The sequence below is a fragment of the Globicephala melas genome, chromosome 8 (genome assembly GCF_963455315.2).
Source record: "Globicephala melas chromosome 8, mGloMel1.2, whole genome shotgun sequence".
Taxonomy (NCBI): Eukaryota; Metazoa; Chordata; class Mammalia; order Artiodactyla; family Delphinidae; genus Globicephala; species Globicephala melas.
In genome coordinates, this window is record NC_083321.1 from 38,879,161 (window position 1) to 38,903,339 (window position 24,179).

Here is a 24,179-nt window from a genome sequence, read left to right on the forward strand (position 1 = left end):
TTGCTTGCTCTTTACTATTAATTAAATTATTTATAGTGCTTTGCCTAACTCCATGATTCTACCAAGTTTCTATTATCATAACTACAATGAAATACAGTTAAGTTACAGAATTTTCTAGGATGGACTACAGTTCATACTCAAAGGGTTTGACAGACTATAATATATATAATTTAGAATCCTTACTTTTGTTATCAATAAACAAATAGGATGGCTGAATAGGTAATGTAGACTTCTGAAAGAATTCTGAAATAAAAAAGGGCCATCAGTAAGGTTAGTAGTTAGTAAATAGTTCAAACTTTACTAATTGATGAAAGTCCAGAAAAGTTTAATGAGCTAGTGACCTTTTATTTCTTCACCAGAATTGTTGGCACTTGGATGGCTAAATTTTCAAGTTATCATAAAACAAGATTAAAATCCAAGAAGTAACGTAGGAGATAATAAAGTCTGGATCGTTTCATCAGATTTTATTCAGTTTCATATACAGAAGGCTATAGGTAAGGATGAAATTATGCAGTGTAATAGAACTGCATATGTGGCAGAAAAACTCGGTAATACTCTTTTTCCTTGTATTTTTTTTAACATCTTTATTGGAGTATAATTGCTTTACAATGGTGTGTTAGTTTCTGCTTTATAACAAAGTGAATCAGTTATACATATACACATGTTCCCATATCTCTTCCCTCTTGGGTCTCCCTCCCTCCCACCCTCCCTATCCCACCCCTCTAGGTGATCACAAAGCACCGCTGAGCTGATCTCCCTGTGCTATGTGGCTGCTTCCCACTAGCTAGCTATTCTACGTTTGGTAGTGTATATATGTCCATGCCACTCTCTCACTTTGTCACAGCCTACCCTTCGCCCTCCCCACATCCTCAAGTCCATTCTCTAGTAGGTCTGCGTCTCCATTCCTGTCTTACCCCTAAGTTCTTCATGACCTTTTTTTTTTCCTTAGATTCCATATATATGTATTAGCGTACGGCATTTGTTTTTCTCTTTCTGACTTACTTCACTCTGTATGACAGACTCTAGGTCCATCCACCTCAATACAAATAACTCAATTTCGTTTCTTTTTATGGCTGAGTAATATTCCATTGTATATGTGCCACATCTTCTCTATCTATTCATCCGATGATGAACACTTAGGTTGATTCCATCTCCTGGCTATTCTAAATAGAGCTGCAATGAACATTTTGGTACATGACTCTTTTTGAATTATGATTTTCTCAGGGTATATGCCCAGTAGTGGGATTGCTGGGTCGTGTGGTAGTTCTATTTGTAGTTTTTTAAGGAACCTCTATACTGTTCTCCATAGTGGCTGTATCAATTTACATTCCCACAAACAGAGCAATAGGGTTCCCTTTTCTCCACACCCTCTCCAGCATTTATTGTTTCTAGATTTTTTGATGATGACCGTTCTGACCGGTGTGAGATGATATCTCATTGTAGTTTTGATTTACATTTCTCTGATGATTAATGATGTTGAGCATTCTTTCATGTGTTTGTTGTCAGTCTGTATATCTTCTTTGGAGAAATGTCTGTTTAGGTCTTCTGCCCATTTTTGGATTCGGTTGTTTGGGGTTTTTTGTTTGTTTTTTTTTTGTTTGTTTTGCGGTACACGGGCCTCTCACTGTTGTGGACTCTCCCGTTGCGGAGCACAGGCTCCGGATGCGCAGGCTCAGCGGCCATGGCTCAAGGGCCCAGCCGCTTCGTGACATGTGGGATCCTCCTGGACCAGGGCACGAACCCGCATCCCCTGCATCGGCAGGCGGACTCTCAACCACTGTGCCACCAGGGAAGCCCAGGTTGCTGGGTTTTTTTGATATTGAGCTGCATGAGCTGCTTGTAAATTTTGGAGATTAATCCTTTGTCAGTTGCTTCATTTGCAAGTATTTTCTCCCATTCTGAGGGTTGTCTTTTGGTCTTCTTTATGGTTTCCTTTGCTGTGCAAAAGCTTTTAAGTTTCATTAGGTCCCATTTGTTTATTTTTATTTCCATTTCTCTAGGAGGTGGGTCAAAAAGGATCTTGCTGTGATTTATGTCATAGAGTGTTCTGCCTATGTTTTCCTCTAAGAGTTTGATAGTTTCTGGCCTTAAATTTAGGTCTTTAATCCATTTTGAGCTTATTTTTGTGTGTGGTGTTAGGGAGTGTTCTAATCTCATACTTTTACATGTACCTGTCCAGTTTTCCCAGCACCACTATTGAAGAGGCTGTCTTTTCTCCACTGTATATTCTTGCCTCCTTTATCAAAGATAAGGTGACCATATGTGCGTGGGTTTATCTCTGGGCTTTCTATCCTGTTCTTTGATCTGTATTTCTGTTTTTGTGCCAGTACCATACTGTCTTGATTACTGTAGCTTTGTAGTATAGTCTGAAGTCAGGGAGCCTGATTCCTCCAGCTCGATTTTTCGTTCTCAAGATTGCTTTGGCTATTCGGGGTCTTTTGTGTTTCCATACAAATTGTGAAATTTTTGTTTGTTTGTTTGTTTTTTTGTTTTTTGCGGTACGCGGGCCTCGCACTGTTGTGGCCTCTCCCATTGCAGAGCAAAGGCTCTGGACACGCAGGCTCAGTGGCCACGGCTCACGGGCCCAGCCACTCTGTGGCATGTGCGATCCTCCCGGACCGGGGCACGAACCCGTGTCCCCTGCATCAGCAGGTGGACTCTCAACCACTGCGCCACCAGGGAAGCCCTTATACAAATTGTGAAATTTTTTGTTCTAGTTCTGTGAAAAATGCCAGCGGTAGTTTGATAGGGATTACATTCAATCTGTAGATTGCTTTGGGTAGTAGTATCATTTTCACAATGTTGATTCTTTCAATCCAAGAACATGGTATATCTCTCCATCTATTTGTATCATCTTTAATTTCTTTCATCAGTGTCTTATAATTTTCTGCATACAGGTCTTTTGTCTCCTTAGGTAAGTTTATTCCTAGATATTTTATTCTTTTTGTTTCAATGGTAAATGGGAGTGTTTTCTTGATTTCACGTTCAGATTTTTCATCCTTAGTGTATAGGAATGCCAGAGATTTCTGTGCATTAATTTTTTTTTTTTTTTTTGTGGTACACGGGCCTCTCACTGTTGCGGCCTCTCCCGTTGCGGAGCACAGGCTCCGGACGCGCAGGCTCAGCGGCCATGGGTCACGGGCCCAGCCGCTCCGCGGCATGTGGGATCTTCCCGGACCGGGGCACGAACCCGCGTCCCCTGCATCGGCAGGCGGACTCTCAACCACTGCGCCACCAGGGAAGGCCCCTGTGCATTAATTTTTTATCCTGCTACTTTACCACAATCATTGATTAGCTCTAGTAGTTTTCTGGTAGCATCTTTAGGATTCTCTATGTATAGTATCATGTCATCTGCAAACAGTGACAGCTTTACTTCTTCTTTCCCGATTTGAATTCCTTTTATTTCTTTTTCTTCTCTGATTGCTGTGGCTAAAACTTCCAAAACTATCTTGAATAATAGTGGTGAGAGTGGGCAACCTTGTCTTGTTCCTGATCTTAGTGGAAATGGTTTCAGTTTTTCACCATTGAGGACAATGTTGGCTGTGGGTTTGTCATATATGGCCTTTATTATGTTGAGGAAAGTTCCCTCTGTGCCTACTTTCTGCAGTGTTTTTATTATAAATGGGTGTTGAATTTTGTCGAAAGCTTACTCTGCATCTATTCAGATGATCATATGGTTTTTCTCCTTCAGTTTGTTAATATGGTGTATCACATTGATTGATTTGCGTATATTGAAGAATCCTTGCATTCCTGGAATAAACCGCACTTGATCATGGCGTATGATCCTTTTAATGTGCTGTTGGATTCTGTTTGTTAGTATTTTGTTGAGGATTTTTGCATCTCTGTTCATCAGTGATATTGGCCTGTAGTTTTCTTTCTTTGTGACATCTTTGTCTGGTTTTGGTCTCAGGGTGATGGTGGCCTCGTAGAATGAGTTTGGGAGTGTTCCTCCCTCTGCTATATTTTAGAAGAGTTTGAGAAGGATATGTATTAGCTTTTCTCTAAATGTTTGATAGAATTCACCTGTGAAGCCATCTGGTCCTGGGCTTTTGTTTGTTGGAAGATTTTTAATCACAGTTTCAATTTCAGTGCTTGTGATTGGTCTGTTCATATTTTCTATTTCTTCCTGATTCAGTCTCGGAAGGTTGTGCATTTCTAAGAATTTGTCCATTTCTTCCAGGTTGTCCATTTTATTGGCATATAGTTGCTTGTAGTAATCTCTCATGATCTTTTGTATATCTACAGTATCAGTTGTTACTTCTCCTTTTTCATTTCTAATTCTATTGATTTGAGTTTTCTCCCTTTTTTTCTTGATGAGCCTCGCTAATGGTTTATCAATTTTGTTTATCTTCTCAAAGAACCAGCTTTTAGTTGTACTAATCTTTGCTATTGTTTCCTTCATTTCTTTTTCATTTATTTCTGATATGATCTTTATGATTTCTTTCCTTCTGCTAACTTTGGGGCTTTTTTGTTCGTCTTTCTCTAATTGCTTTAGGTGCAAGGTTAGGTTGTTTATTCGAGATGTTTCCTGTTTCTTAAGGTGGGATTGTTTTGCTATAAACTTCCCTCTTAGAACTGCTTTTGCTGCATCCCATAGGTTTTGGGTCGTCGTGTCTCCATTGACATTTGTTTCTAGGTATTTTTTTATTTCCTCTTTGATTTCTTAAGTGATCACTTCGTTATTAAGTAGTGTATTGTTTAGCCTCCATGTGTTTGTATTTTTTACAGATCTTTTCCTGTAATTGATATCTAGTCTTATAGCATTGTGGTCGGAAAAGATACTTGATACAATTTCAGTTTTCTTAAATTTACCAAGGCTTGATTTGTGACCCAAGATATGATCTATCCTGGAGAATGTTCCATGAGCACTTGAGAAAAATGTGTATTCTGTTGTTTTTGGATGGAATGTCTTATAAATATCAATTAAGTCCATCTTGTTTAGTGTATCATTTAAAGCTTGTGTTCCCTTATTTATTTTCATTTTGGATGATCTGTCCATTGGTGAAAGTGGGGTGTTAAAGTCCCCTACTATGAATGTGTTACTGTCGATTTCCCCTTTTATGGCTGTTAGTATTTGCCTTATGTATTGAGGTGGTCCTATGTTGGGTGCATTCTTCCTTGTTTTTAAAAACAAGAAGATACTCTAAAATACCTTCTTCAGGATTGGAACTGTTCCATCTTCATTTTTTTTTGTTTCTGTATCTTCTAGGACAATGCCTGCCACAGGGTAGTTAATATTTTTTAAATTAATATAGGAAATATGAAATTATACAGTGTAACAGAATTGTATCTCGTATAAGGCCCAGAAACTCTGCAGTGTCCTTCTTTCTTGGGTAGTAAAGACAAGGAAAGGAGACCCTGTTACTAATAGGATTTTAAAATAATTTTCCTGAGTATAGAGACCATGCCTTCCTCAGTTTTATATACTCAATGCTTAGCATGTAGTAGGCATTCATAAATGTTTGTTGAGTGCGTACATTGATATCCCTCAACTAAGGGGAGTCATAACTGAGCATAGTTAACAAACCTAAAGAAGAAATAAAAGCTCTGTACAAAAAAAATCTGCTGTTTTACTTGAGACTAAAAAAAAATTCCTGAAGCCATTATTATAACTATTATATATTGAATTCCACTATGTGCTATATACTTTGCTAGGTGCTTTTTAAATAACTGATATCAAAGCTTCACAACAATTTGCAAGAATCTTTATTTTATAGATAATGAAGCTTAAGAAATGTTAAATACTTGCCCATAATCATAGAGCTACCGAGCGAGTGGCTCAGCTGGGATTGAGTCCTTAAGTCTGTCAAACTCCAAAAACCCATGCACTTTCCACTGTGCCAGTATAACTCAACATTTATATAGGGTACTTAGTATGTGTCAGGCAGTGTGCTAAATTTCTGGAAAACCAGAATAAATAATAGGTAATCCCTTACCTCAAGGAGTTTACAGCTTGGTGGGGGAAGAATGATTAAATGGCACCAGTAAGTTACAGCAGTTCATTTTAGCTGAGGGAAAAGGGGAAATTCTTCCCCAAAAGTTTTTGAGCTAGGCCTTGGAAAACAGTGGAGGCAGGGTGTGGCATGTATTTGGAAATGGTTAGTGTCTTGTGTGACTGAAACCTGATAAGCACAAAAGTATCATATTCCGAGACAAAACTCTGTAGCCTGATCAAAGCCAGCCTGATCAAAGCCTTGAGTTTCAGTCTTCCACTCTGTCTCTTCAGGTTCAAATCATCTGTTTAATAGATTTATTATATCCTTCTCCCATCCTTGAATAGTTCCCCAGTTAAATCCATTTTACACATCATGGCGGGATCCATCATCTGAAAATGGAATGTAGACACTCTCCTGCTCAAAAACTTCTGGAGCTTTCCATTTTATACAGATTTAAGTTGATATAATTAAGCCTATAATTAAGGGTCTATATTCTGACCTCAACATTCATTCCAATATTATTTTCTACTACTACCTTTTATTTATCTTGGTTAGTCTGTCATCATTATTTACAACAAAAATATATGTGCTATTACAGAGGTATGAACAAAGATATATGTCTTGCTGGCTATTCTAGGCTGTAAGATGCTTTTGGATAGGATCTAAGATTAGCATCATGTCTTGTGTATAAACCATGATTCAATAAAATTTTATTGTATTAATATATGAATGAATGTGGTGAGAGAGGAGTAGGTTTATGTGGTAAGAAGTTTTTAATTTTAGACATGTTAAATTTAAAGTATTAGTGGAATACCAGGTGAAGTTGTCTAGTAGACGGTTAGAAATATGGGCTTCAAAGTTAGGAGGGAGCCATAAATGTGGAAATCACCCATCTAGATATGATGGGCAAACTAGTAGAGTGATTGCATTCACCCAGTGAACATGTAGAAGACAGTTACTTGGAAAAGAAAAAAAAAAAAAGTAGAATGAGGAAGAAGAGCCTGAGATTAAAAGATAGATAGTTTTTTCTCCAAAATCACTTTGCTGTTCTTGCCAATTATAAAAGTAGTATGTGAATATGAGGCTCAATAAAGTATGGTAATCCGTACAGTGAACTACCATGTAGCCATTAAAAAGAAAGAGGAAGCTCTGAAGGTACTGATATGGGACAATCTCTAAGATACATTGTTGAATGAAAAAAGGAAGATACAAAACAGTGTATACGTTATACTGCATTTGTATTAAAAAGACAGAAAAGAATTAATATATATGCATCAAATATGTCAACAAAGATACCCAAGAAGTAACTGCTAATATTTGTAGACTCCACGCCTGTGGTGGTGGCTGGGGGCTGAGTGCACTGGTAGCAGCAAGACTTTTCACCATCCTTTTTGTATCTTTTGAATTTTAAATTACCTGAATCTATTAGCATATTAAAAATTAACCATAAGTGAATACATAAGTAAATAAAATTAGATTTTAAAAAAGTCAGAGTCACAAAGGTAAGCAGACTTACATGAAGATAAAACAACCCTTTGTAGAAAATGTGGAAAATGAAGAGGAAATAAAAATCACTCATAGTGCCATAGTTGTGAGGTAACTAGTTAACATCTAAATGTAAATCCTTCTAGTTTCTTTTTTCTATTAATTTGGAGGATATACATTTTGTTTTCAATATTATTAATGGTTATACTTTAGTTTTTACTCTAATCAGGATTAAAACAATATCTCAGTGTCTCCTGACTCCCCTGTCAAATGTGTGAAGAATTTAACACTTTTCCTTTTGCCCTTTTCTTCCCTCCCTCACTTTCAGGATAATATAATTTAGGATTTAGGTACAGATTTTTGTTATTGCATCAGTTTTTATTTTACAAATATTTTCCATCAATAATAGTTTGGCATAGTTTTAGGCTTTTTAAATAACAGGTTTATTGAGATATAATTCACATACCACATAATTCACCTATTTAAAGTACACAATTAAATATTTTTGTAATATAGTCACAGAGTTGTGCAATTATCACCGAAATCAATTTTATCATCTTCTAAAGAAACCATGTATCCATCAGCAATTTTTCCTTCCACTTCCCCAAGCCCTAGGCAACCACTAATCTACTTTCTGAATCTATAGATTTGCCTATTCTTAGCCATTTCATATAAATGGAATCATACAATATGTGGTCTCTTGGGATTAAGTTTGACTTAGCATAACGTTTTCAGGGTTCATTCATATTGTGGCATGTATCAGTACTTTATTCCTTTTTATAGCTGAATAGGATTGCATTGTGTCATATACCACATTTTGTTTATTCATTCATCACTTCATGTGCATTTGGGTTGTTTCCACTATTTGGCTATTATGAATAATGCTGTTATGAACATTTATGTACACATTTTTGTGTGAAAATGTTTTCAGTTCTCATAGGTATATGTCTAGGAGTGGAATTGCTGTCATGAGGTTACTCAGTGGTTATCTTTTTGAAGAACTGTCAGATTGTTTTCCAAAGTGACTGCGCCATTTTACATTCTCACCAGCAATGTTTGAAGGGCCCAGTTTCTCTACAACCTGGGCAATACTTGTTATTATCTGGTTTTTTTAATTATAGCTATCCTAGTAGATGTGAAGTTACCTTCAGTTTTGAAACCAAATCTTTGAGATGTTTTGGGGTAAAAAATGAGGTGTGCAAAACACCAAGTATACCAATGGCTATGTATACTAATGACATTGTATTAAAGTTCAGAGAGAAAGAGATACAATCTTATTAATTTACACCAATGGCTCTCAAACTCCAGTGCGCATTGGAATCACCTGGAAGATTTTTTGTGAACGCTTATATTGTTGGGCCCTACCTGAGTTTCTTAATCAGTTAGGACTGTGATGTGTCAGAAGATTTTGTAACAAGTTTCTGGATGCTGCTGCTGGTCTGAGGACCACGTGTTTCGAACCAGTGATTTGACAAACATGTTGGTAATGCTTCCTTTGTGCCCAGTTTCTTCCTTAAGTGTTTTATATATGTTAATATCTCATTTTACAGGTGAGGAAATTGAGGCATATACAGATTAAGTAACTTGCCAAGGAAATGGAGGCATATAAAGGTTAATAATGTGCTTAAGATCACGTATCTAAAAACAGTAGAGCTGATGGCTTGCTCTGGCTGTAATGTTTATGTTCTTAATCACTATGTTATGCTGCTACATGTAGAGTTAGTTCACACGTGGCATACAGGATATTTATTGAATGAAAACTTGCAAATAATCAATTTCCTACAAATTTGTGATGCTCAATTCCAAGAAATAATTGTTCTCTTTCAAGACAATAATCTAAAAAATCAAGGATTCCTTCAATGTGCTTGTGTCTAGTAGTTAATCACTTCATTCATTACCGTGTCCAGTAATTATTAAAATATTTTTGTGTTTATGTTTTTATGATATTTTATGTTTAATGTAAGGTAGGACTACTGTGAATTATAATTTTTATAACAGCAAGTATTGTTGAATATCTAAGTAGTTATATGACCTTGGAGTGTCACTGAAATACTTTGGGTTTCAGTTTCTTAGTCAAACTATGCTTCTGTGATTTGGATTTAGTTGTTCCATTGTAATACTCAGATGATGAAAATCATTCTTTAGTTGAGAAGGGGAATTTAGTTCAGCAGATGGAATTTTCTCAGTTTTAAGATTTTCTCCCTTAAAATTTTCTCAACTTTAGAAAAGTTACTGATGGAAAAACAGAGTTGATCATGCTTTATTTGACAGCTTGTTTCTCTATGGACATCTGTGTTTGGGACTATGATTTTATATTGAATTACTCATCATTTCTTTATACAGTTTTTCCTATTTTGTATATCAGTATTTCATGATGTTTTATAATTTATTAATGTTTTATCATTTAGACTGGTGTGAAGTTTCTAAAGCTTGTACTACCTCAAATATTTTGTGATATACCTTGACCATATACAAATTAAATTCAGCACACTTTACTAAACATTTCTAGGGGATGCATAAGAAAGAGAATTAAAGAAATTAAAATTTTAGTTGTGATAGTTTTAATTCAGTTTACTAATTAGTAAAATGTATCAGAAAAATTTGTCAAAGACTTGGAAATGGGCAAAACAAAATCACTGGGTTTCTTTTCAAGGGAATGCTGAATGTTTAGGGGCCCTAGAGGGTTTATCTGATTCTATATGAGTGTGTACTTTTTGTGATGTTTGATTGACTAGGCTGTTTTACAGCTCTGCAGGGATAAAAGTTAAATTGTAGAAAACTGAAAACAATGCAAATGTTTTCTGCCCATAGCAATGTAATTGATTCCTATTCTTGGCAATGCAAAAGAATTTTTTTCCAGTAGAGAATATAAATCTCTGTAAGTCAGATTCTATTATGAATTGATTTTCACTTCTTACTGGTTTCCTCGTTAATATGTTAAATAAAATCCCTGGCACTTAACATTTTAACTCATGATTGCTGTCCTTATTGTTTGTATTTATATGAGAGTCATGAGTTTACCATTTTGGAAATTATACTTTAGAATTTTTAACTAATAAAATACACATGTAAATAGCTAAATGTAAGCATATATATATATGAATTTTTAAGAAGTACTCATATGATGTGCTGGAAGTATTAAAACAGCTCTTATTTTTTAAACTATGAGCAGCATTTTCCCTTATTACAAACAATGCATGTACACTTAAGATAAAATATATTCATAAGCAAGAAGAAAATTAAAAACATTTATGATCTCACCACCCAGAAATAATAACTGTTTTGACCTTGGAATTCAGTGTTTCAGACTTATATTTTGTGTTTATTTAATTTTTTTCTAAAATAGGATAAGATTGTATCATTTATTGATTTAAATGATTTAAGCCTTTTTTTTTAAACTTAAGAGGATATAAATGAGCACCTTTTTGACACTTAGTTTTTGAAGATTGTATTTCAGCATTTCTAAGGAGAGGGAGCTAACAAAGCTTCTTGTCAGCAATTTTAGTTGTAATAACTTTGCAGGTGACATGTCATTATGTTAAAAATGAAAGGATGTTAAGTAGGCACATGAAAGCACCAAATACAGAAGAAATTAAAGCAAAAATATTTTAATACTCTGTATTCGAGAGATGGTCACTCTGCATGGGATCTCAGAAGTCTGCCTATACACATTACCATGATGAATGAAATCTTTTTTTTTTTTAATTGTTTTTGTTTTATTTTAGAAAAGAAGCTGGCATGGAGGTTATTGGGGGATTTTAAGGGTGGGGAAGAACCCAAGACTACAAAGGAAATGAAGCCTGGAAAATCAGTATGGTAAAGCAGTCCTATCCTAGCTGTTAACATTTAAAAAGCCCTTTCAAGGACTATAGAAATAAAGGCTACAAATGTCTGGAGCTTGAAATGGCTTTTATACTTTTGAACCTGTTATGAAAGCTTTTCTTAGAACTCTCCTTCTTTCCCCTCCCCCAAAACAAAATAGTTAAAAAAAAAAGAGAGAGATTAAACAGGAAAAGACCAGACATAAAGGATGTTACCATAGCTTATTTTAAATTTCTGAGCCAGAAGAATGGCTTCTTCTTAAGATAGAAAGAAAGAGAGAGAAAGAAAGAAAGAAAGAAAGAAAGAAAGAAAGAAAGAAAGAAAGAAAGAAAAGAAAGAACAAAGAGGAAGAATTGCTTCAAAGTCTGAAGGAAACAAAGAGAATAAGTGGTTATAGCCTTGAATCTTGTGAATTGCTCGTAGCTCAAATGTAGCTGCATTTCCAGCAGGAATCAGCACTTTGATTTTGTTGCTACTAAACTGGTTTATGCACAAGTTACAAAAGTGAAAGAGAAAGAGGCAATGTGCATTGAGACTACTCTGTTTTTAATACAGTATTTGGTTGAACACAAATGTTCTGTATGTTTTCATAAAGAGTAAGTTTAAAAAAATGTTCAAAGGACATGGATTGCTAATTCTTATAAAGTTCCTCACCAGAAGGCTGAGTATGATGTTCCTTCCTTGTTTTATGATTTATTCATTATTTTATTACAACAGAAATGGAAGAATGAATGACCGACTTGTAGTTTTTGTCCTTTTAGCATTATAAACCATCAAGATTATAGAGGGACTCCAAGTCTCTCTAATGGAGTCTAACTCTACTTAAAAACTTTTAAAGTCCTTCCATGTAATATGGAAGTTCTAAATTTTAGTCCTATCACTGCTATCAATTTAATCACGGCCATGTCACCTAAACTCTCTTAGAGCCAAACTAGTTTATTTTTCTTCCATCTGCAAAACTCTGTAATTCTGTGAATTTAAAAACTGTGGAAGTATTGTTAAGGATAAAATCCTCTTTAAAAAGCAAATCTCAATTAAAAAAAAAGATTCCTAAATTTCAGATGATGTCTTAATTTAACTAGTAATATAAAATGAAATTTTAGTGTGACCACAGAATTTTATTTTTTGAATTTTTTTAATAGAAATACTATAGATATACAGAAAAGTGTACAAATTCTAAGTATATAATTCAGTTGTCACAAAATAAATATATCTACGTGATCACTGCCCAGGTCAAGAAATAAAACATTTTGGGACTTCCCTGGTGGTGCAGTGGTTAAGAATCTGCCTGCCAATGCAGGGGACATAGGTTCGATCCCTGGCCCAGGAAGATCCGATATGCCACAGAGCAGCTAAGCCTGTGTGCCACAACTATGGAGCCTGTGCTCTAAATCCCGTGAGCCTCAACTACTGAGCCCGTGTGCTACAACTACTGAGCCCATGTGCCACAACTACTGAAGCCTGCATGCCTAGAGCCCGTGCTCCGCAAGAGAAGCCACCACAGTGAGAAGCCCACGCACAGCAATGAAGAGTAGCCCCTGCTCACCACAACTAGAGAAAGCCCACACGCAGCAACAAAGACCCAACACAGCAAAAATAAATAAATAAATAAAATGGTTAACTTAAAAAAGAAAAAATAAATAAAACATTTTAAGTGCCCCTTAAGTCTTCCCTCCCAGTTACTACCTTTTCTTCCTTCCCAAAGATAGCTGTCTTGACTTTTAAGAACATAAATTAATTTTCCCTGTTTTTGAGTTTTATTTAAATAGAACCATACAGTATGTATAATTTTATATCTAGCTTCTTTTATACAATGTTGTATTTGAAAGTACGTGGTAAAATTTAAGGTGTTACCATGATCATGATCATGATCATGATCACCATAAGGAGAATTTAGTTTTTTGTAAGAGGAGGAGAGATAAACAGTTTAGGTTATAGTAGAACTCTGTTTATTACAGTTGGGCCAGTGTTGTACTATAGAAATAAAAAGTAGTCACAAATATGAGTCATGTATGTAATTTAAAATTTTTAGTAGTCACACTAAAAAAAGTAAAAAGAAACAACGTTAATAATGTATTTTATGAAAATCAATATATCCAAAATATTACTCTTTCAACATGCAATCAATATAAAAAGTATTGAGATAGTTAACATTATTTATTTATACTAAGTCTTCAAAACTCCAGTGTGTACTTTATTTTTTTAATTAATTAATTAATTAATTTTTGGCTGCGTTGGGCCTTTGTTGATGAGTGCCAGCTTTCTATAGTTGTGGTGAACAGGGGCTACTCTTCGTTGTGGTGCGCGGGCTTCTCATTGCAGTGGCTTCTGTTGTTGCGGAGCACAGGCTCTAGGCGCATGGGCTTCAATAGTTGTGGCATGTGGGCTCAGCAGTTGTGGCTCGCAGGCTCTAGAGCACAGGCTCAGTAGCTGTGGCACATGGGCTTAGTTGCTCTGCGGCATGTGGGATCTTCCCTGACCAGGGCTTGAACCCGTGTCCCCTGCCTTGGCAGGTAGATTCTTAAGCAGTGCACCGCCAGGGAAGTCCTCAGTGTGTACTTTATACTACAGCACATCTCAGTTAGGGGTAGTCACATTTCCAGTAGCCCAATAAGCCACAGATTGCTATTGGCTACTATATGGGACAGCACAGGTTAGGGGCTTTCCATGATAGAATGGGAGAGTGCTCAGTGCTGTACAAACTTGATATTATTAACTCATGCTTTTAGCTATATTCCACTATAATGTATACTAATAGTGGGTTGTTAGTTTATGTTTGAGATATAGGATTTTGAGTTTCTAAAGTGAATAAGAAAGAGCTCTGAACTCTACCACTGAAATTTATTTTTTGAAACTTTTTCAACAGGACTGTTTTGCCAGAGTTTAAATGACAACTTTTAAATCAGAACCATGAACCTATAGGAGTCCAGTATATTCTGAAGTAATTTGCATACTAATGAGCAGCAGCAAGAGAGACATTTGGTGGACTAAAAAGACCTAATGAAAATTAAGAGACACAGGCACTTCCCTGGTGGCACAGTGGTTAAGAATCCACCTGCCAATGCAGGGGACATGGGTTGGAGCCCTGGTCCGGGAAGATCCCACATGCTGTGGAGCAACTAAGCCCATGCGCCACAACTACTGAGCCTGTGCACTGCAACTACTGAAGCCCACGTGCGTAGAGCCAGTGCTCCGCAACAAGAGAAGCCACTGCAATGAGAAACCCGCGCACTGCAACGAAGAGTAGCCCCCACTCGCAGCAACTAGAGAAAGCCCAAGTGCAGCAACAAAGACCCAACGCAGCCAAAAAAAAAAACGAAAACTAAGAGACACAACATTCAGAGCAATTGGTAGGTAAATAACAAAGGTTATATAATAACTGTGAAATTTTAATGAGGGAAAAACAATAGACATGACTGACTATATGAAAATGACTTTGCTGTAAACTGAATGTTTATGTCCCCCCAAATTCATATGCTGAAACCTAATCCCCAATGTGATGGTATTTGGAGGTAGGGCCTTTGGGAGATGATTAGGTTATGAGGGCAGAGCTCCCTTGACCCTTCCACCATGTGAGGACACAGCAAAAATACAGCCATCTATGAACTAGGAAGTGGGTTCTCCATCAGTCACCAGGTGACAATTGCAGCTTGAGATGGTTTAGTAGCTATTTGATTTGGGTTCTGGAGGAGTGGAAGGAGCTGGAGGTAGTATGTAGTTGTGACAGTGTCGACTGCATTGATTCATGAACTGAGTAGGTAGACTTATGGCTAAATGCTTTACAAACCAGAAATTAGATGCCAGAAGTAGGCAGTATAGGATTCCTGGGTTTGATTGTTTCTTCTTTTACCTGTGGTTATTACTAACTGTGGATATTTTGCTTAGTTTCTTGTTTAGTTTCAAAATTACATGAATTTTATGTTTTGCATGAATTTTAGAGAGTTACTGGCTATTGGGAAAACTTACAGTAAATTTTTAGGGACAAAGTATGATTCCCTAAGAAAGTTTATTCTAGATGTATTATCCATATGAAATAAAACTTTTTGTTTATATTGTGAAGTAAATGATATATGTAATGTAAAATAGAGAACCATTTGTCTATATTTTCAAAACTTTCTTTAAAAACAAAAACAATTATGTAAAAGATTTTGACAATCAATGCTTTGTGTACCACTATTTCATATACGTATGTGTATGTACAAATATATAGATGTATATCTGTTCCTTTCTTGTATTATCTGATTTTGTAAATGGTTGCAAAAGTTTTTAGTGATATTTTTGGCCACTTTGTGGAAAACTTCTTAGTCATATTTTTGGATGGGGCTATCAGCATAAAGCAATGTGGTCTAGAAGAAAAACCCTGAATCAGAAGTAAGAAAGCCTGGAGTTATTGTGGTTCTGTCACTTATTATGGTGTGATCTTGGGTAAATAAATTATCTTCCTGGATCTCAGTTTTTACTTGTGTAAAAAGAGAAGTTTGGACTAGATAATTTCTAAGATCCATTAAGGTGGCAGCATGATATAGTGAAAAGAATATTGGTTTTAGAATCAGGCATATTTGGTTTTCATTCATTCAGCAAGTATTTATTGAGAGCTATGTTGTGCCAGGCACTGGAAATACTAATAAACAATATAAATCAATCAACTAATTAGTCTCTACCTTTATAGAGCTTATGTTCTGTTCTGGTAGACAACAAAAAGACAAGTACATAAAACAATTACAAAATTTAATAAGTACCATAAGGAAACAAACAAGGGATTCTTGACAGTGTGGTTTGGGACTGTTTCTTTGAGGTTGTGACTAAGGAGGAAAAGGAGCTAGAATTAATAGGGAAGTGTTTTAGGTAGAGGGAACAGCATCTGAAAAGGCCTTGAGGCTGGGAAGAACCTAGTGTGTTCTGGGTGCTGAAAGAAGAGCATTGTGAATTAGAGTGTAGTGAAAAGATAGGAGAATGGCATAAGATGAGGTTGGAAGGATAGGCAGGGTTTTGTAGATCATGCTATGGAGTTTGGATTTTATCCTAAGTGCCATGGTAAGCCTTTGCAGGGATTTTAGCAGAAGAGTGATTGATTTGATGTTTTAAGAAACTAACTCTTATTACAATATAAAGAATGGATTAAAGGAGGTTTGAGTAGAAGTGAAGCTTTTGCACAGTCCAGTTGAGAAATAATGAGGACCTGAGTTAAGGTGGTATGGTGGAGATAGAGAGATGTAGAAAAATTTAAGATATATTTTAGAATTAGAAGCAGCAGAACTTTCTGATGAATTGGACATTGGGGATGATGGAAAGGAAGGAATAAAAGATGATTCTTAAGTTTCTGACTTGAACACAATTGGTAGACAGAATTTCTCTTTACTCAGATGGGGGAAGATGAACTGATTTGGGTGAGTAGGTATCATGATTTCTTTTTCGATTTCTTTGTTGGACACAATAAGTTTTCAGTGTCTTTGACATGTTTAGGTGATGATGTCAAGAAACAGAGTAGGTAATTAAATATTCAAATATGAAATTCATATAAGTCAGGGCTAGAGATACATATGTGGAAGTCATCAGCATAAGGATAGTATTTAAATCCATGGGAATGGGTGTACTATTCCAAGAAAAGAGACAAGTCTCAGGGGACTTTGGCCTGGGTCTGAGGAACTCTAGAACTTACAAGTCAGGTAGAAGAGGTAGATTCAACAGTGGAGACTAAGAGGTAGTGGCTAGCGAGGATGAAATAAACCAGGAGAGTATGGTATTCATAGGTGAAGAGGTCAGTGTTTCAAGAAGGAAGGAGGTGTTGATTGTGTTGAATGCTGATGAGAAATGCAAGTAAGATGAGCACAGAGAAATGACCACTGGATTTGGCAACATTTGATTTGAATTCTGGCCCTGCTACTTTCTATCTGTGTGAACTTGAACACTTCATTTCATATTACAGAGTCTCAATTTTCTTCGGAAAGGGGAATAACAATACTTCTCTCACACAGCTCTTGTAAAGTACATGATGAACTAACATGTCTTTACCTGGAGTTATGCCTGATAAATCTGGGATGCTCAGTTGATACTAATTTCTTTCTTCTCTAGGTGTGTGATGCCTTTTGAAAATTTAAATACAGTATACCTATCCCTTGCTTAAAGATGTTAATTTGTTTCTGAAAATTCTGCTGTTTAGTGAAAACCCATAAAATAAAAAATATTTCCATTAATTTTAATGGTAAAAATTATGATATGTATTATCCCAACCCAAGATACCCAGGCTCTTTACAGATAGAAAAATATATTATTTGAGGAACAATGAAAGCAAGTTTGTATAAATGATAGATAACATTTGAAGGCAAATAAATGTAGATTATAGATAAACTATAAAATAATAAAATTTTATTGTATTTGTTGAAGGAGGAGAAGAAGAATGGATAATGGATGGTGGCTGGTGGAAGAGGAGGTATTCATTCTTTGGAAGGTATGTTCTTTCTGTACCATTTCCCCATCAACTTTTTAGCCTTTTAGGGGCTCATAATTATCTTGTCTTCGCATGAATTTAATATGAACATATGGCACACTTTTAGAGTTTTACAAGATGCTACATCTTCATTGTTCATTAGCAAGGCAGAACATTTTGGGTCATGGTACAAAATGCAGAATTTTCCAGATGATATTGTCTGACTAGAAATTGTTAAGTTCGGTAAATTAGTGAGTGTTTTTGCCTGAAAGTGTAATATCAAAATATCACGTTTTATGGTATATTTATTTAGTGTGTTTTTGGGTGAAAAAGTTATTCTGGGAAAAAAACGATGTCATTTGAAAAGTAACACTTTTTTAGAGCCATTTTAAACTAATAAGCTACTATCTGATTTAAGTCCTTATTTACTGATCATCTACCCCAGGCATGGCTATGTTAGACTCTGTGAGGATAACTAAAAAGTTTATAATTTAATGAGTGGCTTTTAGCAGGCAGAATTTTTAGGTAATTCTTAATTTTAAAGGAAAAATTGTGAAAAAGAAAAGCCACTTTTTAGTGTCATCTCTCTCGAATAATGTGAAATGCTCTCTCAATTGAACAAAATTTGAAAGCCTAGTTTATATTAACTGGAAATGAGAGAATCTCATTACAAAAAAAAGTTTTTTAAAATTTTCTTTTAGTTAACATCTAAACCCCTAAACTGGGAAACAATCTTGTGGGGAATCATAAAGCCACTTTGGGTAGGAGTATGCATGTACCAGAGAACCACTGTCCAGGAAGGTTGAATTTCCACTGCACGCTGAACTTATACATCTAAGGCACATGTGTTTCTTGGCAAAAATCTGAATTTCCTGCCAAAATCTTGGCATAGACAAGCATAAGATCAGTGAGTTCCAAGATAGGGCTCTGTGCCTTAAATATCCATGTGTAACTTCTTTTGGCATGATGCTTTCAAAAGAAATATATTTGGTAAATTATTCATTTCCCCCTCCAAACTATAAAGTTGCTATATGGTAACTTTAATAATCTGTTGTGCAACTGTTATTACTGGTTTCTGTTGTTTAGACCTTAATCCCAGAGCAATAGCATGTGCAAATTGAAAATCAACCCTCAAGACTTCCTTAGGTGAATATTACAAACTGAGACTTAAATGTATTTCTCTCTGACCATTTTCTTTTTGTATGATATTAGATTTAGTATCCAGGTTAGTAGCCCATCCAATGATGGGGTTTATAGACATCCCTAAACCTGAAAAAATGGTTGAAATGAACTCAGGGGCGTTTTTTACTTTGCTGAAAGTAATTCTGTGTGGCTTATTTCAATTTATTTACTTTTTTCTCCAGAATTACTGTAAAGATTTTCTATTTCACTCATTACAGCACAGTGTTTTTCACATTTGAATAGACTGCATCAACATGAATTCTTTATAAGGACCTTAAAAACAAACTTTGCCAAGTCCCAGAATACAGAAGTGAATTCACATCCCAATACTCAGCTGCCTCATGAATAAAGGAGAGCCTGTGCCTGACACTTTGAAGCTGTAGCTGTTAAACCATACAGAATATTTACCTCAATAAATCATTATAAGAAACTAAGGTACAATTATACCCACAGAGAAAAAGAATTCAAAACACTGATTTATGTGTTTCAGTGCCTATTCCCTTTTCCCACTGTTTTGAATTTTATGCGTGTTTGTCATCTTTGGCTGCTCCTATGTATCTTTAAACTAATGGGTTCTGATTTTTTTTGACATTCCTCATTAAGTTTGTTATTTTCTTAGACACACAGACATGATTTGCATAGTGCACAATGTTTTACATTTAAAATTAACTATATCTCGTTTGTTAGGGCAGAAACAAAAAATGGAAAAAGTGACTTACTTTAAGTAAAACACTGACTTTGTGCAATTTGTGAGTGTTTAAACTGAAATTCCAAATTAAGGATTTCATTTAGCATTTATTTTGCAGTACTGAGAAAGAGTAAGGAACTGGGATGTAAACACGAAGAACCATCTTTTATTGAATTATTTTGTTTTTTTTAAGTGGTAATAGTCTATGGAAAGATACATTTGTTCACCAATGTGTATTTTGTCTTTCTGAAACTAAAAAAAACCCAGAAGCAAAATAAACCAGTAATGTGGAAAAAGGAATGACAGTGAGGTTGACAAAGAATCAGTGCACAGGGCTTCCCTGGTGGCGCAGTGGTTGAGAGTCCACCTGCCGATGCAGGGGACACGGGTTCGTACCCCGGTCCGGGAAGATCCCACATGCCGCGGAGCGGCTGGGCCCGTGAGCCATGGCCGCTGAGCCTGCGCGTCTGGAGCCTGTGCTCCGCAGCGGGAGAGGCCACAACAGTGAGAGGCCTGCGTACCGCAAAAAAAAAAAAAAAAAAGAATCAATGCACAGATAGGAGGATTTTTGCCTGGAATAATTAATTATGGTCACCCAGGTATAGTAGGAAAAAAATGGTTTTATAATGGTATGTTATAAATTGAAAGAATAGAAAAAATATTTTAAAACAGCTAAATAATTTATCAAAAAGAATAAAATGTTTCATTGGTTTAATTTAAAACAATTTAAAGTTTATAATTTTAGAAAAACAAAGAACATGCTATCTCTGAGCCTTATCTATAGAAATAAGGGGCCGAATTTAGTTTATTGAAGTTAGGTGATCAGTTTGGGTCACAGAGTTGTACTTTTAAACAATGTAATGTTATCTAAATGTTACCCCCTTTTTCTATCCATGTAAAATTGAAGATATTAGTTGGATTAGAGTCAGAGTTTTAATGAATTCTTTATTATCCAAGCACTCATGCTTATAAGATTTCTCTTATTTTACCTTTTCAAGTGGTAGGAATTTAAGGATACATATAGATTGTAGGTTATCTGAGATTCTGGGATCTTCTCTTCCTATTCTCCAGTATTGCAACCTGTTTATTTCCTTTCAATCTGAGTAAAATTGATGGTTCCTTCCATAGCAAATTAGACTTGTTTGTTTGACATGGAGCTGTTTAAAGGTGAGAGGTTAAAGTGGAAGTTCTATAATTGGCAAGAGAAGTTAAGGCACTTCATTGAGATTTATTCATTCATTCAACAAGTGTTTACTGAGTACCTGCTGGTGAGAGAAAAACAGAAAAAGTATAGTTATATGACAGCTATTTGCAAGGTGTATCACAGAGTGATACTTTTGAGCAAAATAAAAATTCCTCTGTGTTGTAATTCACAAGTGATGCTCCATGGGTAAAATTTTAAAGCATAAGCTATCAGGTTTGAACACGTTATAAAAAAGATGAAATAAACAACTAAGCACAAATACATTTTTTAAAGTAAGTTTGTTTTTGATGGGGGGAGAAGTAAAAGCCAAACATATATCAAGTTTATTTTATAGCACTCAAGCTTTCCATTAGCATTCTCCTCTACTTTCCAGCTTATACTTCTAGTTTATATTATTATGAAACACTTTGAGAAACTCAAAAGTGAAAAAGCCCTTCATAATTTAGCATTAGCATTAGCATTAGCATTCTCCTCTACTTTCCAGCTTATATTTCTAGTTTATATTATTATGAAACACTTTGAGAAACTCAAAAGTGAAAAAGGCCTTCGTAATTTAAATAAGTCTTTGTAGTTAAAAATTCCTCTGGGCTGGAACCAGGCACAGAGGTCTCTTTCTATCTTGAATAATTTTTTTCATAAAAAATATTCACTAGTCATTTTTTTAATCAAACGATTTAAAAGAATGTTTCTGGCAGTTATAAAATAATTAAATGTTTCATTACCATGTGTTCAGAGAATCTTACAATGATCAGCTTACAAGTATAGTTTAATCATTTAACATTAACATATGAAATATTTTGTGACACCCTCATGGTCATTAATCCATATTTGTGAACTATATATTTTCCATGTATTATATTACACTGATCAGTGTGATTTGATCATGTAGTAACACATTCTATGGACACACTCTGTAACTTATTAAAGTATAAGCAAATAAGGTATATTTTTAATGCTGCAGGAAAGTAAATTCAAATTTCATGCCACTTGTGACCTTATAATAATTGTTTTATTTATTATTTATTTATTTGCTAAACATTCAAGGGAAACCTATTCCTTAAACAGATGTATGGAGAAAAATTTTATATATATGTTTATTGCATAGGTAGTTTCTTTGACATGGACTGTTTCAGTTGAGATGTAAAATCCAATATTTAGGATTTTTCTTTCCTTGTTCATAAAATATTACAGTACAACACAGGCTTTCTGAAGGTGTCTGGGACATCAAACACCTTCAGAAGACCGGGGACTCAGGAAAACAAGAAGGCTGGCCAGTGGGCTTGGAATAGGGAATCTTCCAAATTCTCCATGCCTAGAGGGAATGAAGGATACTAGTGGAAAAAAGTGATTGAACTTCAGAGCTAGCCAGTGTCCTTGGACTGGGAAAAGGTCTGTAAGAGGAAGGTTCTGATGTTTGTAGAAGTGTTTTCCAATGGTCTGACTCAGAAAGTCATATAGAGTAAATTTAACAATTTACATAGTCAATGTGTTTTCCTCAAGTAGCATACTCATTAATTGCTGGTACAGGGATATAGGCTGTATTTCATAGAAGGGTTAAAGCACTTCAGAGAAATTATCTCTTCTAATAAACACCAGCATAGTGTTTTTGAAAAATACATGGAAGCTTTTCTTTAGAATATAAAGTATTAGCTGATAAGAATTTGGGAGTTTGTTTTAAATATGTATAGTGGCTAGCAAAATTGCATGAACATTAGCATACGTAATTGATGTTTTATAATAAAAAATACAATTAGACAGATAATCCATCAATTCTTTTATTAGTTTGTAAATCATTTGTGAATTTTCTCAAATTATTAATAAAATATTTTCATTTCATAAACACTTTAAAATAATTAAATTCTTTAAATATTTAAATTTAGACTAACTCCAGGAACTAGATAAGTGTGTTTTAAAGTCAATAATAGGGAAAAAAATATATGTCACATCTGAAAAGTTTATTCTCTATTTTGAATTTATAATGTAGGAGATGATAACATAGTATGATATAGTTTGAAGTGCTCTGAAATTGTAATAGAAGACAGAGGTTTTTGTCTTTGCTCTACATTAGGGAAGTAACTCTCTAGGTCTCAGTTTTAGTTGGTTAGTTTTTGGAGGAATGCTGTGTTTTTAAAGTAAACTTCACACTAAAAGCTACAGCATAATGAGTAATTAATTGAAAGTGAATAATAGTATACAAAGTTAGAAAAATCACAATCAAGTTTATAAAAATAGCAAAAATTTTTTCAAGGAAATCAAAGCATCTAGGTATATGCTATCCAATTTGGTTGCCACTGACCACATTTGGCTATTTAAATTTCTATTTAAATTAACAAATATTAAATAAAATTCAGAATTTAGTTTCTTAGTCTCACTTAACCATGTTTCAAATTCTCAATAGTCACAAGTGGCTAGTGGCTAGACAGATATAGAACATTTCCATCATGGCAGAAATTTCTATTGTACAGCACTAATCTAGGTGCTCAAATGGTCTTGATTTCTGTAGTAGTCAAGGGGCATTATAGGTATAACCTATAATCCAGATTTCCTACTGTATATCATTGTATCACAGGCATGTAAGTTGATATCTGCTTTGGTCAAATGGATTATTTTTGGGCTTGGGGCTAGTGCTGTCAGTCCAGAGAACTCCCAGTATTTATTAGTTTAGGAGAAATCCCTTGAATTCTCATATGCTAAGGAAAGACCATGGGTTGGTTGGGACAGAGAAATTCAGATCAAACTAGACTTCCTTTTGGAAGTATATGTATATTATATATTTATGTTTGTATTTTATTTTATTTTTAAGTTTGTGTATACTCCTACCTTGTTCTAATAATGATTTAGGGCAACTTCTCCTTAGAATATTTTTCTGTTATTTTCTTCAAGGCAAACCAGTTAGGTCTATTCAACATGTATTTATTAAGCGCTAATGCTCAGCTGGATATAAAAACTCTGGGAAATGTTCAGGTCTTTGAAGAACAATTCCTGTCATTAATGAGTTTGTAATATGAATAGGAAAAAGGTATTTTTACATGAAAAGCTTAAAACTGGAAGATAATTTTAATTAGGTCCTGTTTTTATTTTTTTTGGGGTACGCGGGCCTCTCACTGCTGTGGCCTCTCCCATTGCGGAGCACAGGCTCCGGACGCACAGCCTCAGTGGCCATGGCTCGCGGGCCCAGCCCCTCCACGGCATGTGGGATCTTCCCGGACCGGGGCACAAACCCATGTCCCCTGCATCGGCAGGCGGACTCTCAACCACTGCGCCATCAGGGAAGCCCCTGTTTGTTTATTTTTGCTTTTGTTTCCTTTGCTTTAGGAGACAGATCCAAGAAAATATTGCTATGATTTATGTCAGAGTGGCCTGCCTATGTTTTCTTCTAGGAGTTTTATAGTATCCAGTCTTACATTTAGGTCTTTAACCCTTTTTGAGTTTACT